This window comes from Triturus cristatus, chromosome 8 (genome assembly GCF_964204655.1).
Source record: "Triturus cristatus chromosome 8, aTriCri1.1, whole genome shotgun sequence".
In the NCBI taxonomy this organism is placed as follows: domain Eukaryota; kingdom Metazoa; phylum Chordata; class Amphibia; order Caudata; family Salamandridae; genus Triturus; species Triturus cristatus.
The window spans coordinates 293,458,694-293,478,134 of NC_140591.1; the positions used below are offsets into that span (position 1 = coordinate 293,458,694).

Below are 19,441 nucleotides of genomic sequence, written 5' to 3' on the forward strand. Positions count from 1 at the left end.
GTTTTAGAATAGATCAGTAACATTTGTAATAGTATCTTAATTACAGAATGCCTGGCTCCTATTTTAGATGAGCAGAAAGGACCATGATAGCAATCACTCAAACAAGAGTTAAAACTACACTACATATTTTAAACCAAAACACATACTCAGTTGTGTGCCACCATGCCTCAGCTCGACCACATTTAAAGCCTGGGAAACGGCCACTACAACGCGGCCGGCATAACCATAACCACGCATGCATTACAACACGTGCGTCGTTACAATGAATAGCCTTTACCGGGCATACCTTTACCAATAGGTACGTATTAAAGGAATGTGTGCTAAAGTTAAAAGAAAAAAAAAAAAGGGGGGGGTACTTGGGGGGTTCTCCCCCCCCCAAAAAAAACAAGCGTAGAATTAAAAAAGGGGACTGGGGGGGGCACCCCCAAAACAAAATGTTAAAAAAACGCACCGGTTTCCGTTGTTTAAAGAAAAAGATGTGGAGGCAATCGGCGTCGTTAGAGGAAACGGAAGGACACTTCCGCTTCCTCTTAACGACGTGCAACGTCACCTGGGAAGGTCAAGGAGAGGTAAGGGGGAATGAGGGGGTGGTGTCGCACAGGGGTAAATTTAAAGAGTACATTTCTAGGGTGATATCCTTTAACATGAAAATGCCATTAACGTGCATATTTTAACAGCGAAAATTGTTGTAAAAGTATGCGTGTAAAAGGCATTTTCGTGGTAAAGGCTATGCGTGGTGACGGCATTCGCGTTGTAACGCATGCGTGGTAAAGGCATGCGTTACAACGGAATGCGTTGTAAAGTCATACAACCTTAAGCCCTCTGCTTACATGGGATCTCCTAAACCTACTGGGACAAGGAACCAAATCCTTTCTCACTCTACTGGGCCTCTAGCTTACAAGGTTCTTTCAGAAGGCAATAAAGGGGCATCTCTCTACACAGACAATATACTATGATGCCTGGAAGAGCCGATAACATCCCTGCCAGCAGTTTTGTCGGTATTCCATGCCTTTGAACGCTACGCGAGCTACAAAATTAACTAGGACAAATCTATTGTGTACAAAATGGGCAGTTGGCCCTCTGCAACAGTGACCCTACCCCAGAAGTAGTGGTCTTGACAGAGGGTTTCCAATACCTGGGTATCGAAAATTGCACAATGCCCTGTCCAGTCTCTGGAGCGGAACCGGGAGGTGGTCTATTGGAGGTTCCGAGAGGACGCTGACCGCTGGAGAGGACTTGCCTCTTTTGATCATGGGCATGGCATCCTTTTTAAAATGATCACATTGCCTACATTTTTATATGTACTCCAAAAATTCCCCCTGGCCAGTGCCGGAGAATTTCTTCAACAGGGTGAAGGTGACCATGCGCTCCCTTCTGTGGGATGGTGGTGCCACTCTGCATTGCGTTCCGTACCCTATACAGATCGATGTATAACTGTTGCATTGCACTACCTAACCTCAGAACATACTACTGGACTGCCAAGCTACAGGCAGTAAATTAATGGAGTCTCGCAACAAGAAATGACCCAGCAACATGGTTGGAGAGATATTTGATGGAAAGGAAACCCCCACATACAGTAGAATTATGGAGGACGCTTGAGGTCCCCTCTGCTAGGATTAACAATGGCCTCTCTTGATGTCTAGGACAAAGAAACATCTTATGTAGGTTGAAAAGGCAAGCTATCTCAGGGGACCCTCTTGTGGGTGGGTAGTCAATTGCGAGAGCTACGAAAGCTGACCAAGATGAAACCCTCAGATCTCATAGGAACCTCGACCCTCTAATAGAGAAGGGAGGGTATGAAATCCTTTCATGACCTGCAGGAGAAGTTCGATCTACAAGATTCTCTTTTTTTTTTTTTTTTAAATACCTACAGGTCCGTCACGCACTACTCAGAGGGGTTTGGCATAGGGAGTTAGAAGACTGTAACCCAGTAGAGAGCAGGATGCTTTTGGAAGGGATGACCTTTTTATTTCACCCAATCTAACCTACCCCCCCTTCTCCCCACGTGTGTCTCAGTCTGGTCTTACGGTATTCTTAGCGCTTGGACGCCTCCGGGCAGCAATTCGCGCTCTATAAATGCACATCCAATCCAATCCAATCCAATCGAAGGCCAGTTAATTCACATGCTGCACACTCGAAAAATAGCCCTGACAATCTCCGACCCCTCAGAAACAAGTGGGGGGCTGACTTTGGCTCAATGGAAGACGTGAACTGGGAGGCTGTCCTGGTGCACCCCAGGGAGGTGGTGATAAAAACAAACCTGTGGCTTATATAACTGAAGGTTCTACACAGGGTCTACTATAACAGACAACTGCTATTTAAGATGCGCAGGGCACAGATCCCCTAACTGTTTGTGATATGGGGAGGAAGATGGTTTCTTTCAGTACACAATTAGAGAATGTCCACATATACAATCATATTGGAAGACAGTAACCACAAAGTTGACCTCCGTTTGGGGGCACAGATCCCACACAGCCCTCCATTTCCTTATACTGGGTATCCCAAATGATGTGGATCTCCCCAGGAAGCTGCTTCTTTTGAAATTTTGATGGAAGGGGCACCCCACATACAGTATATTTATGGAGGACATTAGGTTTTGCCCTGGCGAAGCGAGATATTGCCAAAGGGTGGAGCAGTCCAACCCTCCACTCCACATTGAATCAATGAGTCACTGGTACAATGGTACTGCCTAGAGTTGAAGAGATTGGTTTATAGTGCACAGGGTTACCCCCCCCCCCCCCCCCCAAAACAATAGTATGGAGCTGATGGCAAGAACATTAAGTCCTCCACAGAGACTCAAATCATCCGGAGGAGCAGAGATGGCCCCCTTGGGACGTGAACCCCTCTATAACAGAAGCGAGACCTAAAAATGTATGGCAGAGGGAAAAACACGGGAGGGAAACATTTGATCGGATCCCTAAAGTCTTGCTCACTGTTAACTGGGGTTTCTTGATACTCTACCCAAGGACGCATCTGTGTTTATGTGTGACATGCTGATTGTACAAGACATGGTGAAGAGTTCCTATTTGGCGTTGACACAACCATAAAACCTATAAAAGCTGGGTCTTTTTCTTTAAAAAAAGGCAATAAAGGAGTACAGTGAACATGTTTAGCCATTCCTAAAAACCTGGCTGACAGTCCAGATACAGGGAAATGTCTAATGCATTACAAGCATGTTAGGATAGCAGGAGGACAGTGTCTCACCAATGCTCTCCCAGTCCAAAGTACTTGTGATCCTATCAAGTGATCTTCTCCATAAAAGGCTCGACCAGTCACAGAAGAGAAAGCAGACCTGGGGGTAGTAACCATTAATGATAACATTTAACAGGCCCTTTGGAACCTAAAACAAACCAGCATTGGCAAAGCCAATAGGTCTTAAAGGGGCAATCATGGACTTTGCCACAGTTTCCCCTATACCCCACAATGTCCCATATCCATGCAACGCGGCAGCGCACTAGGAATAGTTTTTCAGTAAGCAAAGTAAAATCCTTCCAGGATAACCACTGTATCACATATTTATCCACGCCAACCATCCTGGAAGACATTTTCTTACAGTAAAAGAAAATGTATTCTAAGATGGCCACTGCGTATGTGCGTGCACTCCCAGGCAGACACCTTGGAATGGGATCAAACACTTTATAATTAGGTGCCCACCGATGAACCATGGGCATCTGTTGAAGCCTGGGAGGTGGAGGGGGTGCATATGCTTCATTAAAGGGGCATGGGGGACACATATGCTAAATACAGATAGGTAGGTGTGACAATAACATATGTCTCACAGTACTCAACATGTCAGGGTAGAAAGTCTACAGAAAGAATACTTGTTCAAAGACTGGTGCAACCACAGTATACACCCATTACATGTAATGGTGGTGTTATTCCAAAGAAAAACAAACCACTATATCCTAAACCAATATAATGGAGCACTCCAACAAAGTTTAAATAAGACTGAGGACAGATTAACCAAAAAAAGTCAGTCCATAAGGCCACGGTCATGTGAAACATTTTCGTTGTCTTTATTGTGTTTACACGCTTTTCCAACCAAGTACATGATCGTTAACCGACACATGTTTCGTCCCCAATGAGACTTTTTAAAGGCATGTGGCTACAAACTGTATTTCTTATTCCTGTAACAATAATACATGTAGTAAGACGCCTATGTGTGGCCTATTCAACGGTTAGATTCTTCTTAATAACAAATGTAGTCATCCTCATCTGTTTATCATTAATATTTTCAAGCTCACAATGAAGTGGTGTCGTTTCAGTCATGGGTGATACTGGCATAGAGAGCCCTGATAAGCCCAGTCCTGTGCATCGCAAAATCGCAAAAAAAAAAACAGGGCAGGACAGCAGGACACATTACATTGAAGAAATTGCAAAGATCTGCATGCTTAGTAAACTCAAAATCAATGTAAACCCCATTACACAAAGAACTGACTATGGGCGATCCATTATCCATTCCACAAAGACGGACTATGGGCGATCTGCCCTTCGAAACAACTAAAACTTTGACAGAATTTATCGCTCCATCAAATGAGGACATTAGAAATGTATTGGAAACCTCTACTTTGGGTTCCCCATATGATCTTTACCCGCCAAACATAGCTAAATTGGCAGCAGAAGTTATCGCGTTTAAACTAACTCTTATTTATCAAGCCATTTGCAAAATGGACATCTTCCCAAATGTTTGAAAGAAAGCAGAATTGATCCCTCTTCTAAAAAAAAGCCTCACTTGACCATAATGACCCAACCAATTATCATTTAATTTCCCGCCTTCCGCTACCAGCTAAAATAACTGAAAATGTTTTGAATCACCAGCTGGTAACCTTTGTTAAGTCCAACAATCGCCTAGATACCACCCAATTTGGTTTCCGGAAAGGCCACAGCACAGACACAGCTCTGCTCAAGACAATCAAAGAGATCAGGCAGGTCTTGGATCAAGGAAAAGGGGAAGCCCTTATCCTGCTTGATCTCTCAACTGCTTTCGACACCATTAGTAATAAATTACTACTAGGTCGGTTGCCAAACTGTGGGGTCACAGGCCTGGCTTGGGACTTGTTAAAATCTTACTTAGAGGTCCGAGAGCAAGTAGTAAAATTGGAGAATTTTGCCTCTAATCCTTTTTCCCTTCTATGTGGAGTCCCGCAGGGATCCTCATTGAGCCCTACCAGTTTTAATATTAATGTATCCCCTTTAGCTAACTTGATAAGTTTTGGATTCTCCCTTACAGCCTAGATTGAAGACACTCAAATTGTCGTTTCCATAGAGAAAAAAAATGATGCTAGCACAGGGCTTAGATTTCATGGCTGCATGCTGGCTGTCCACGATTGGATGGACTGTAACTGCCTTAAATTAAAAACGCAGGAAAAACATAAGTCCTACTTTTTGGACCCCAATAATCTTTTTGAGGCCCAGTAGCCTGGCCAGCTATCATGGGTCCTATCCCTTCTCCAGTGGAAAAGGCTCGCATCTAGGGAGTGATTATTGATAATAAACTTAATTTCACAGATCAGGTAAATAAGCTCACTTCATCCACTTTTAATACCCTCAGAATAATTAAAAAGACTGCCTTTTTTACCTGCCAAATTGCAAAAGACAGTAATCACCTCTCTAATCTTATCGAAAATAGACTATTGTAACAGTCTGCTTCTGACCATTCACAAGTACAATATTAACAAGCTTCAAGTCCTGCAAAATACTGCAGCTAGACTTTTGTTAAAAATTTCCACATTTTGCTCAGTGTCTCAAGACATTAACATTTGCAATGGCTTCCCCTTAAACAAAGAATCACCTTTTAGGTGTTGTGTCTAGTCTATAAAGCATTTCATGATCTCGGTCCTGACTCTGAATCATAGCTTTAAACGGTATCTTCCTGTCAGAAATCTTCGTTCAGCGAATGCTAAATTAGCAGTACTTACAAGATTCAATCAAGCTCGGTGGGGTGGCATGAGCATTGTGCTGGAAGCATTCAAAGCATGGAACACACTGCCTCTTTGCATAAAAATAGCCCGCAGCCTCCTTGCCTTTAGAAAAGCTGTAAAGGCCTAGTTGTTCAGGTCTTGGTAATTTTGCGGTCCCTCAACACTTTTAGCTGGAACTGAACAGCGCTTAGACGCCTCCGGGCAGTAATGAACTCTACAAATCCTGCTAACATAACATAACATAACATAACTGATTAACTACAACCATGTGCATGGTATCTTGTGTAAGACTTACTTGCTACAAGACGAGCTTTATATTTTTGATTGGGGTCACTGCTTACCTCTGATCACTGGGTTACCTCCTTTTAGGCATCCACCTTACCCGAGGAGGTTTGGATATGTCAGTCAAGTATTGTCACTGTACAGCACAGATTTTTCTGCCCTAATGTATACTTTATCACTATCTACTCTGTTTACTTTGCCTCACTTTTTCTACCGACTTTCCCCTCTACCACTTTTCCTAGTTTTGAAATAGCAGTTTCAACTTTGAGAGCGTTAGTAAGTGATATCCTGGGGTGGGTGCAGTAGTGAAAGATCTTATGTTCTCACATATCCTTCTTTGTGTCTGTGTTAAAAACCTTTAATAATGAGCACTGACAAAGTCAATAGGTCTCGCCTTTGGAGTCTTTGCCAAAGGTTTCAACCCGTAAGGACATGCCTTTTTTACCTGCATTCAAATGGGTTGTTTGCCTACTTGGTCTCCCTCTGTAAATATTTTAGTCTGACATGACAGAGGACACACAATTCCCTGAATGTAGCAAGTGTGCGTGAGAAAGTGTCTAGACACAAGGGATGAGATATCCCAGTTTGTCGCCCTCACACCCCAGTACAGTAAATATGTAGCCTCAAGGGATTATACAGTGCCTCTCGGGACCCGTTCTCAGACTTCATCCACTTGACCGCAAGCCCCCAGGTATCCCACCCTCCCACACACCCCCCACCTCCACCCCCCAATCCAGTTCACTATCCGATAGGAGTTTAATTAATTACAGCCACAGATAGGGCCTTCATGGCTAATGGCTGCGATCTTCTTTCAGTGGGTCCTTCTAACTCAACTTCTAGGGCAAGGGGACACTTGCAATTCAATGTATGAACAATATGGCTCTTTATCACAATGTATCTTACAAATCTTAACAAAAATTGTTTTGGGCTCTCTTTTAAGAAAAAGAAAAGTGTTACAGTTCCTCAAAGGTTTGATTATTGTCTACTGGCTCCCATGTCCTGCATGGCACCCTTTTGCTGCTCCTAATCTGTGCCACTGCAACCGTTTTATGGCAATTTTGTGTCAGATTTAGCTTTACATTCTCTTTTCGGGTGCAGGAAGGTTTCTTTGTGACAGAGTGTGCTCCAGTTTCATACCGAGGCCAAAAGCATACATGGTCATTAAAAAACAAAATACCTTCACAAAGAAAATGGGCTTTATGGCAGAATGCTGGGAAGGGGGAGGAATCACATTCTCAGCATCATGTGCCATGTGTGATAGCCCACGAAGCAATAACTTCTAATTGATTGGGATGTTGTCTAGTTCCAATACACCGAGCAGTGGACATTGTGGGGTGTCTATAGAGTGAAAGTGCCGATCTGATTGCAAGCCGTCATGGAAACGTACAACACCTGCAAGGAAGATGTGCCAGTTACCTCCAAAAGGCTGCCCAAAGCCCTCACTGCTTTCAGCACCTCATGGTGGTGCAAGTTTTGGTTATTTGAGATAACTATAACAGGTTGATTTTAGTGGTTTTGTTCGTTTAAAGTAGCATGTTTTAACTGACATTTTCACCTCACTATAACGTTGCTTTAACCTTTGTTTTTTCCAGTGAATACACCCCACCCCCCCACATGGAATGTTCCATTAAAAAGTGCGCGATAATTCTAGCTGGTGATCGGTCAAGCGGGGGCCAAGAAAAATGGGAGTTTGGGAGGGTACAACAAAAAAAGCATTTTCCATGTTAATTCCCATAGGGATTTTAGACTCGACTACAGCTGAACAGGACTGGACAGTCCCCGTGCTGCTATCTGATTGGCTGCCAAAACCTCAACCAGGAAGTGTTGGCCGCCATCTTGGGACTAGGACCCAGCAGAGTCCCCTACAAAAAAAAAAACACATAAAAATAAAGAAAGGGGACTGGGTAGGAATACTCAGACCCCTCAGCCCTGGTTCTAGGGTCCCTCAGGAACACTGCAAGGACAAAAAAAGGTTTCTTAAAAACAAATTGCTGCGAAATCTCGATGGAGTCGCAAATTGGCATTAAAAAAAAAAACAGTCTCCCGCGCTTGTTCATAATATAGCCCCCGGGTGTGCCAGGTCCTGGGGTCTCCTGAGCCCCGGGGAACAGCACCTCCTCTGGGCTTGATTTTAAAAGTGGGGGACGGCCGCGCGGAACCCTCTCCTGGGCTGTTTGAAGCCACGGGGACACCAACCTCCCTGGGACAAAATTAAAATCATTTGAAGGGGGCTGTGCGGACCCCCGGTCGCTGGAGACCGCCACCTCCCTGGTTATAAGCGCTATTTCACCTGCACGCCTGCTTGGGCGTTGGCGGTATCTGCGCGTCAGTGTAAAAAACGCTAGCATTATTTTAAGGAACAACCGGTGTAGTTTTGGCAAGTGAAAGAAACACATTAAAAAGACATCTTAGGGCGTGGCCGGCAGCCAACGAAGATGGCGGCAGCCTAGAACAGCTCCGTGAGCTCGGCTCCTTCCCACGTCGATCCTGAAAAGAATTCTGGTGCAAACAGTGGTGCAACCACCCGCACAAGCCCAAGGAGACCGGCGCATCGAACCGCGGTGAGCGGGACCCGGTGGCGGAAGCGGGGGAAGGACGGAAAGAAAAGCGACGTCAGAGGCCTCCGGTGACGAGTGAAGCCGGGGCCTCGAGTGGCCGGAACGTCGAACGTAGAGGGAGCGCGCCTCCCCCGTCTGCCGGAGCGCGGACAACGGGCGCATCCAATAGAGGACTGGACCGCGGGAGGTAAACAGCAGGCACAGCGACACCCGCCCTGGTTTGAATTGCACCGCTCCGGACTCTTAGGCAGATTATCGGCGAGAGGCCCCCTGAAGGAAACGGGGCCGGGCCTGGAAGCGGTGGTGCGACGTGGCAGTCGCCGGTTCCCCGCATTGCGTTGTATTGCGGTCCGCACGGGGTGAAGAGACCGGTGGGGAGTGTGGGGACGACTCGGACCCGGTCCCATGCGCTGGGGGCCAAGGTGAGAAGTAACAGGTGTGGCTGGTGTGTCTGAGCGGCGGGGGCAAGTCGTTGGGGAGGCATCGCCCCGGTGCTCATGCACAGGACAGTGCACTAGCGGACGTTGAGACCCGAGGAGCGGGTGGCCCCCAGGGCTAGTGGCACGTGGACTGTGGTGACGGGCAATTGCCCCAGATACGGAGCTCCGAGAACCAAACACTCCCGGTAACTGAATAACTTCGGACAGAGGGGGGATACGCCACAGGGGCCGGTAAAACCGACAGGCCGGACGGGGGAATTGCCTCGTGGCAGGCGGCGGCGAGTGCCGGCACTCTCGCTCCCCTGGTGTGCCCCCCTCGAATAAGCCTGCCTGCGGTGAGACCGGCCCCGATCATCATGAGAGGAAAGGGCCAACGGGCAGCACCTCATAACAAGTTAGCTAAATATGCATACCACAGAGGACAGACAGATGCACAGACCCCACCGGAGGCGGCCGGCCAGGATCCGCAACCTGCGAAACCACAGGAAGTGACCCTTCAGGATGTAATGGCCGCGCTGGCCCAGATGCAAACGTCCATCGGGACAATCTCAACGGACATCACGCTGATACGAGCGGACCTCTCCAAAATGAGCACAAGGCTAAAGGAGGTCGAAACGACAACGGAAACTCTTGCTAAGGACACGGTAATGTTGAAGAGCAAAATAACCACACTGGAAGTCACACAAAAGCAACTCATGGACAAGCTTGATGATCAGGAAGCGAGATCCAGGAGAAACAACATACGACTGGTTGGGGTTCCGGAAAGTGCTAGGGGGCCGGCACTACACCTCTTTGTCGAAACACTGATAACAGACCAGCTGCAGCCATGTGGGTTATCAAGCTTCTTTTCGGTGGAAAGAGCACACCGAGTCCCTGGAGGAAGGCCCCGACCGGGGATGCCACCACGACCGATCCTGGCACGTATATTTAACTATCGCAATAGGGACAAAATCCTGCAGGCGGCAAGAGTAGCACCTCCAATTAGAGTCGAAAATGCCACGGTGGCGCTATACCCGGACTATACGGCCGCAGTCACTAAACAGCGACGAGACTTCATGGAAATCAAAAAGGAGCTCCGCAGCCGAGAACTTAAATACGCAATGTTATATCCTGCAAAATTAAGAGTAGATGCGGAAGGGAAGACATGGTTCTTCGGCACGCCGGCAGAAGCCTCTGACTGGCTGGAAGGCTGGCGACCTGTGGGGGACACAAAACGACCGGGAACCGGGCCTAAATTCCGTCCCCAACCAACATCACGGTCGGGAGCAGATGGACCAGAAGCAACGGAGGACTCACAACAGACAGAGTCGGGGAATCGGACCCGATTCGCGGACCTTGGGGCCGGGCGCTGGCACGGATTCAAATCGACAACATAGCGGGAACAGCTGCTATAATATTTGGACATTGGGCTGAAATATCGTACAATATAGATTGTTTGCACCGAACTTTGAAATCACCGGGGAGTGGACTGAGGTCTGGGAGTGTCGACTCCCCCCCCCTTACGCAAGTACAAAGTTATGGGGATTGAGCACTCTGCTGAGTTGGGGAGGCAGGTAGTTCTGAGTCCGCGATGCAGGGAGGCGTGGAGGGGGGGAAGGGAAAGATTTATTGAGTTCATTTGTGATTTTATTTTGGGTTTGATTATTAACCACAATATTTTGATGGAAGGCGTTCGCAGCACTGGCGTGATGAGATTGACACATACTACACAACATCGTACAGATATAGATGACAGATAAGCCACACGTAAATGTTCCCACTGATGTCATAGGGCTCGGGACACAGACCCCTCGGGCACCTGCCCTCCACTTAAAAGTGTTGTCCTGGAATGTGAATGGCCTAGGAGACAAAATAAAGTGTGGGCTGGTGCTGCAATATCTGAAGCGTAGGGGACCGGCAGTGGCGCTCCTCCAAGAATCCCACTTGACGGGCACGGCCTGCAGAGCCCTTGATAGATGGGGCTTCAAAATGGTGGTCCATTCTGAATTTACGTCATGGTCACGGGGAGTGGGTATACTGATCAATAAACGCTTCTCACTGATGGTTATAGACTCCCGAAAAGACGAAAAGGGGCGGTTTGCCGCAGTGACCTGCCAGTGGGAGGGAAAAGTTTATAATATAGTATCCGTATATATCCCCCCGGCACTCCACCAAACTGCATTCCAAGATCTTGGGGAATTCCTTCTGACACTTCCACACGGTCAATTAATAATGGGAGGGGACTTTAATGCAACGATAAACGCATCTATAGAAAGAATGCCCCCAAGAGATGCCAGCATTACTAATCCTAAATTGCACGAATTCATTGAAGCACTGGGTCTAGTAGATCTATGGAGAACTCTGCAACCCACAGAGCGACAATATACATTTCACTCAGGGGCACACAATAGCCTCTCCAGACTAAATTACATCTTTATATCCGGGACAGGGATTACGGGAGTAGCAGAGGTCACACACCTGCCCAGGGGCATATCGGACCACTCGCCAGTACTGGTCGCCTACGGTCCCGCCACATTGCAGAAGCAAAGGGTGTTCCCACTCCATCCAGGGTATTTGAAAAATTCGAAAATAAGTAAAGCACTCATGGCGACGACGAAGAATTACTTCGCAGAAAACGAGAGCTCAGTAACCTCCCCCATGACACTATGGGAAGCTTATAAAGCAGTCCTAAGGGGACAGGCCATATCAGCGGTGGCACATTACAGACAATCCCAGCGGAGGGAGAGAGAGGACTTGGAGAGGCGGCTATCTAGGGCGGAGGCCGAGCACGTATTGCATGCAGATAGAGATGTGGTGCATAAGGTCCACATAGCCCGACAGGAGTATAGGTCATACATGTGGGAGATGGCAAAAAACAAACACCTCAAGACACAACACACGATTTATGAATTAGGAGACAAGGCGGGTAGGCTATTGGCCTGGTTGGAACAGAAAGAGCGGGCTTCCAGATGGGTGGCACAGATACAGGTGGAGGATGGGACTCTCACCACTGATCCACAGCGAATCGCGGAGGAACTGGTGAAACACTACAAACAGGTATATACGCAGGAGGCTTCAGCTACAATAGAGGACAATCTAAAATTTCTTAAAGACATAAAAATGCCCGTTCTGACCCCATCGGCGATAGAGGCCCTCGAGAAAGATTTAGAGCAGGAAGAGTTAACATTCGCGATAGCGGCACTCCACACCGGAAAGGCGATGGGACCGAATGGAATCCCGGTGGAACTATATAAAAAAGCGTCAACGCAGCTGGTCCCCCGTCTACTGAATATGTACAATGACAGTCTACAGAAAGGGATCCTCCCAAAGGACCAGAGGCTGGCCACTATAGTGGCTATCCATAAACCAAACAAGCCGCCACACGAATGCATGTCATACAGGCCAATATCCCTGATCAACGCTGAGGCCAAAATTTTGGCTAAAGTGCTGGCGACAAGGATTCAGGCGCACCTAGCGACAGTAGTGCACCCGGATCAGTCGGGATTTATGCCGAACCGTAATACCGCTCTGAATCTGCGACATCTCCACGGGGTCATCGCGCGTCGGTCCACCATAGCTGAAGACGCCGTCATTCTGTCTCTTGATGCCAAAATGGCGTTTGACCGGGTTGAATGGCCATTCCTGTTCGCAGTCTTACAGCACTTGGGATTCGGGCCGAAGATCCGGGCCTGGATCAGACTACTATACACGCGACCGCTGGCCCATGTGGTGGTAAATGGTCACATATCATCTGACTTCCCGCTGGGGAGGGGAACACGACAGGTGTGTCCCCTCTCGCTGCTTTTGTTTGCGATGGTGTTGGAGCCGTTGGCGGCATGGATACGTCAAGATCAGGAGATCCGCGGCCTGCGGTGGGCAATGGGGTGGGAAGACCGCATCTCTCTTTATGCAGATGACATACTATTATATCTGTACAAAAGGAGGTGGTGATGGACGGAGCATCAGAACCAATCAAACACTCACACCCAGTCAACAGATCTGGGTTTGATCCATCACCGTTCTTTAGCCCACTCTGCCACCCCAGTTCAGACATGGCCATATGCAAATCAGTCTGACCCTGTGCCTCATGGGAACAGTCCAGCCCGAACTGCCAAGCCATGCCTTCCCTGGACCGGAAACAAGCTTCCTAGGACCGGTTTCTGGCATTTCAGCCGTCTTCAGCCAGGCTTGCTTGAATCCAGTGGCAAAGTGAGCAAGGGACTCACGTCTGAGCATACCCTGCCAACTTATGGCTGATCAAAGCGGTACAAAAGGAGGTGGTGATGGACGGAGCATCAGTTCGGGCTGGACTGTTCCCATGATGCACAGGGTCAGACTGATTTGCATATGGCCATGTCTGAACTGGGGTGGCAGAATGGGCTAAAGAACGGTGATGGATCAAACCCAGATCTGTTGACTGGGTGTGAGTGTTTGATTGGTTCTGATGCTCCATCCATCACCGCCCCCTTTTGTACCGCTTTGTTCGCCATAAGTTGGCAGGGTATGCTCAGACGTGAGTCCCTTGCTCACTTTGCCACTGGATTCAAGCAAGCCTGGCTGAAGACGGCTGAAATGCCAGAAACCGGTCCTAGGAAGCTTGTTTCCGGTCCAGGGAAGGCATGGCTTGGCAGTTCGGGCTGGACTGTTCCCATGAGGCACAGGGTCAGACTGATTTGCATATGGCCATGTCTGAACTGGGGTGGCAGAATGGGCTAAAGAACGGTGATGGATCAAACCCAGATCTGTTGACTGGGTGTGAGTGTTTGATTGGTTCTGATGCTCCGTCCATCACCGCCCCCTTTTGTACCGCTTTGTTCGCCATAAGTTGGCAGGGTATGCTCAGACGTGAGTCCCTTGCTCACTTTGCCACTGGATTCAAGCAAGCCTGGCTGAAGACGGCTGAAATGCCAGAAACCGGTCCTAGGAAGCTTGTTTCCAGTCCAGGGAAGACATGGCTTGGCAGTTCGGGCTGGACTGTTCCCATGATGCACAGGGTCAGACTGATTTGCATATGGCCATGTCTGAACTGGGGTGGCAGAATGGGCTAAAGAACGGTGATGGATCAAACCCAGATCTGTTGACTGGGTGTGAGTGTTTGATTGGTTCTGATGCTCCATCCATCACCGGCCCCTTTTGTACCGCATACTATTATATCTGGCATCCCCGGCGCAATCCATTAATAGTCTATTAGATATCTGTAGGTCGTTTGGGCGGGTCTCCGGATACACCATTAATTGGGCAAAGTCACATCTTTATGTATTACAGGGCTCCACACCGCGACTCTCAAAGGGCTGTGTAATACAGACAGTGGAAAATGGATTTAAATACTTAGGAATATACGTCACACCTGACAGATTGCAATTCATTGCGGAAAACCTCACACAGCACCTGCTGCGCTTCCGCAGAGACGTCAAACACTGGCGCTCCCTGCCGCTAACGCTTCTGGGCAGAGCGGCCCTTTACAAAATGATGGCGCTCCCCAGATTCCTCTGTGCACTACACAACACGCCCTTCCCAGTATCGCTTGTATACATCAAAGCAATACACGCAGAGTTGACAAATTTATTGTGGGATGGAAAAGCGCAGCGGATAGCACTTCACAAATGAACGAGAAGCTGGTGGGATGGGGGTATTGCACTTCCTAATATCAAGGTTTACTACTGGGCCTCGCAGCTCGCAGTGGTGAACCAATGGATACATGCCCCCGGTGATGACCCGGCCTATCGTATGGACAGACACTTGCTAGACACTGTAGGAGTAATGGGTGCGCTCTACAACAAGGTCAGAAGGCATGACCTTACGGGCCCAATGGCACATACAGTACAAATCTGGTTTGAGGCTCAACGTGCGCTAGGTTGGGAATGGAAAATAACACAAGCGACGCCACTGTGGGACACGAAACGGCTAGGTATGCTACGTAACACTAAGGGCTTCCACCAATGGGACCTCATAGGAATCTCTAGAGTCGGGGATCTATGGAAGAAAAGAGAAGTAGTCACATTTGCTCACCTACAGGATACATACGGTTTGGCGGATACGGAAAACTACCGGTACCTGCAGATCAGACACGCCCTCCTGGCAGCGATCCCACCAGGCACACAGCTAGCGGCGTCATCACCGTTAGAAGATAGACTCCTTACAGAGCATCTCAATAAAAAAGCCATATCACTAACTTACCGGAAAATAATAAACAACCAGCCGGACCCCCTGACCGCCCTCAAATCCAAATGGAAGCGGAGATAGGAGAACTGGACAACACAGACTGGCAGGACGCACTCTCATCCCCTAAGACAGTAGTGATTCCCTCAAAACTAAAGTTGATACATCTCAAAATTCTACACCGTACGCATTACACCCGAACATTACTATATAAACTGCGACAGACAGATTCACCACTATGTCTTAGGCGGTGTGGGGAGGAAGGGACTCTCTTTCATACCCTTTGGCAATGTCCAGCAATCGTCCGCTATTGGAAGGGAGTTATGCATACCCTCTCTCAGGTAACAAAAATCACGATTCTCCCAGACCCAAAAAGATGTCTCCTTAACATATGGGAACCGACAGACCTAACCCGCATGACACAAACATGGGTAACAATGGGCATGATGCTGGCGAAAAGAAGTATAGCACAGCAGTGGAGATCCCGTCAGACACCCACACTTCCTCAGTGGAGTGAAGCAATGGATAATGCAATGATAGTGGAAAAGACTGTATATATTCACGGAGGGTGCCCCAAAAAATGGTCGACGATATGGGGAGGGTGGAATGTTTATCGTGGGAACATATGTAAGCCCCCAAGGGATGATCCGGGCTCGGACAAAAGCGATTAAAGGGCTCATCAAAGAGGAGTATGCGTAGCTATATTACCAATGTCATCAACAGTATATGTGATATGTCAAAAGATCATTTATTTGTTACAAATGTATGTCTCGTGATGATCAGTGCCAAAAATACATTGATAATATTTGAAAATGTTAATAAACAAAATTAAAAAAAAAAAAACGACATCTTACATGTGGTGCAACAAATAATCACACCATGTGTCTCGGGAGGGGGGTGGTGGCTAATAGGCACACCCTGTGGGGGAAAAACGAGGGGAAGTTAGATCCGGATGCCCAACGGCAAGCGAGTTACTTATCTTGTTTAGTAGCACAGTAGCAGAGTCTCACTCACGCCGGCAAAGCCAAGCACCCGCTCCGGTACCTGTTACAGCCCTCAAATGACCCCATCGATGGGTGATCCAATGTATCTCATGTTGTTTTAAGGGGCTGGGGAATCCGGCAAACGCCGCCCGGATGGGGACGTCGGCGTCGCTAGGAGCGTCACTGCACATTCGTCATTACGTTTGCGTCTGAGACGCTGAATCAATTCAGCTAATCCGGGCAGTGGGTAATGGTCAGGTGCACCGTGGCGCAATATGAAGCACTGCACTGCTAAATTCGGTAGAAGGTGGTTACGCAACCAACTTTATCAGGATCAGGGAAGCATGATGTCAATAATTTTGTAAATAATAGCCAAGCACGACATTGGCATTAGTGAATAAACAGAAAAGCTGCGAAAAAAAATGTTTAGGAACTGAAAAAACTGTCCGAGCACACGGGGTACATACGAATTCTGAATCATGAGTATTGTAGTACATGAATATAGTGTGATACATCTTATATTATAGGAATCCTATTATTGTAAAATGTGCATATAACGTGATACTACTAGTGTTGTAAGTGCCTCACGGGGCGATGGTGGATATGTCCATTTACCCTATTGGAAAATTCATAAGGGAGACAGCCAATATAACTGAGGAAGTTGTATCAAGGGAGTACAGGGGTGTTGCGAGATCAACCTCGTAGCACAGTGCCCCATGGGATATTATCATTGAGCCCTTGTTTGTGTGTGCCCAAGCGGTAGACCCACCCCTGTTCTTTTTCGAACAGGGTCTGTTGTATGTTTCTCCCTGGTTTCACCTGTTTGATAATAGTCCACCTTAAATCATTTGTTGTGTGGTTCTGTTGTATGTAGTGCTCACTTAATTTCGCCGTGATTCTCCTACACGTGATGTTGCTTCTATGTTCGCACAAATGTTGCTTAACTTTTCGTGTCGTCATGCCCACATAACGCAACCCACAAGGACATGTGATCAGATAGACCACATTGGTGGAGTTGCAGTTAGTGTGGGTACCCTGTGTCCATATTTTCTCTGGTTCCAGGTTGAGAACCTTCGTGTGTGTGATTAAGTGGCAGATGCTGCAAGTTGCACAGGGAAAATGACTCACTTCTTATGGGAGACCCTATGCGTCAGTTATAGTGGAGTGTCCGTGGGATCTCGGTCTCTAGGTCGTGTGTGAACCAGAGAGTCTAAGGCTCCGTCCCTTTTTGAATGAAAAAAAGAGGCTTTTCCCATGTCCTATTACTGCTAGTAATTATTCTCCAGTGTTTGTTAACTGCTTTCTTAACTGTGGTAGATGCAGTGCTGTATGTCGTGACACAGGTCAGGGGGATTTCCTTGGTCTCCCTGGGGTTATCTTCTAAAAGAACCTCCCTCGGCTGGTTGCGTGCTCTTTTATAGCTTTTGTTGAGGATTTTTTCAGGGTAGCCCTGGTTTTTTAGTCTGGATGTCAAGTCAAATGATTGGTTGCGAAAATCATCCAATTTACTACAATTTCTTCTTATCCGAAGCTATTGTCCATATGGCAGGTTTTCCAGTAGGGGCCTTGGGTGGAAGCTCGAAATCTCTAGCAAGTTGTTTTTCGCCGTTGGTTTATAATGCGTCTTGGTAATGAGACCCCCATCTGATTTAGAGTTGACCACATGCAGGAATACCACCTTCTGTTGATTACAAGTGTGGGTAAATTTTAGGTTCTGGTCGAGGGTATTGATCCAGAGAAGGAAATCATTAAGGACATTTTCTGGTCCTCTCCATATCATGAGGAAGTCATCAATATACCTCTTCCAGAACACTATGGAAGAGGTATATGGGTTGCTGCAGCTAGAATAAATCTGCGTTCAAAGTCATGAACGTACAGCCCTGCCACGCTGGGGGCAAAGGTGCTGCCCATCGAAGTCCCAGTTGATTGAAGGAACAGGTTGCCTTTGTAATCAAAGAAATTGCGTTTGAGTGCCAAGGAGGCACACTCCAATATGAACTCTTTAGGAGTCTGATGTTCCCAAGTAATACCGTCCAATGCCTCACCCAGGACACTGATGGTATCGTCCTGGGGAATACTTGTGTACAAACTCTCTATGTCGAGGGTCACAAGTGTGGTTGATTCCTCATCAATAGTCACTTTCTTCAAAAGGTATAGAAGACTCTTTGTGTCTTTGAGGTACGTTGATGTCTGTTGAATGAGTGGTTTGAGAAAAAAGTCACAGAAGCGTGACAACGGCTCGAGTAATGAGCCGATCCCCAAGACGATGGGGCGTCCTGGAGGGGGTGTCCTGTTTTTATGCGTTTTTGGTAACATATAGAAGTATGGTATTACGTGATCTCCCTCTGTCAGGAAGGCAGCCTCATGTTTGGTAATATGGCCGTTTTTCTGCCTCTTTAACCAGGTTCTTGACCCGTGTCTTCAATTCAGGAGATGGATCGGTAGTTAGTGGTGTGTAATTCTTCCTGTCATTCAGGAGGCGTTGGCATTCTCGCTCGTAATCCACTGTATTCTGAATAACCACACCTCCACCCTTGTCCGCTGGTTTGATAGTAATCACAGTGTTTGATTGTAAACCCTGGAGAGCATGGAACTCAGCTGTGCTTAAGTTTTTAAATGTATTGGACCATTCAAAAGACTCAATAAAAGATCCTAACTGCTTGGGCTTGGGGAAGGCAAAGCAAACGCGTTACCTCTCGCATTCCACGTTGAAAAACAATCTGAAATCCTTAATGGGGGTGACTGCATCATTGATCTACTGCAGTATAATCTGATCTGAGATGACTACGACGAGTGATTTATTTCTCAACATGCCCTAGTGAGAGCAGAGTCCATGGTTCTCCCTTTTAAATATCCTAAGTATGCAAATGCCCAAAATCCATAGCACCACTCACACATCCACTCACAGACATACACAGGCTCTCACACACCCGCCCACTCACAGACATACATAGGCACTCAGACCCACTCACACAGGTTCTCACACACCCACTCACAGACCCACACAAACACTCACTCACAGAGCCACAAACCCACTCTCAAAGGTGATAGGATACAGTTAGGATTAAAAAGTTTTAAAAAACATAGAAATTCACTGAAAAAACCCAAAGGTTACAGGG

The 19,441-nt window shown here is 47.3% G+C and overlaps 1 protein-coding gene across 3 annotated transcripts in view; it reads right to left on the reverse strand.

Annotated features, from left to right (window-relative positions):
* Positions 1–19,441, reverse strand: part of CPAP (centrosome assembly and centriole elongation protein) — a 521,976-nt gene that overhangs the window by 446,688 nt on the left and 55,847 nt on the right. The window lies entirely within an intron of this gene.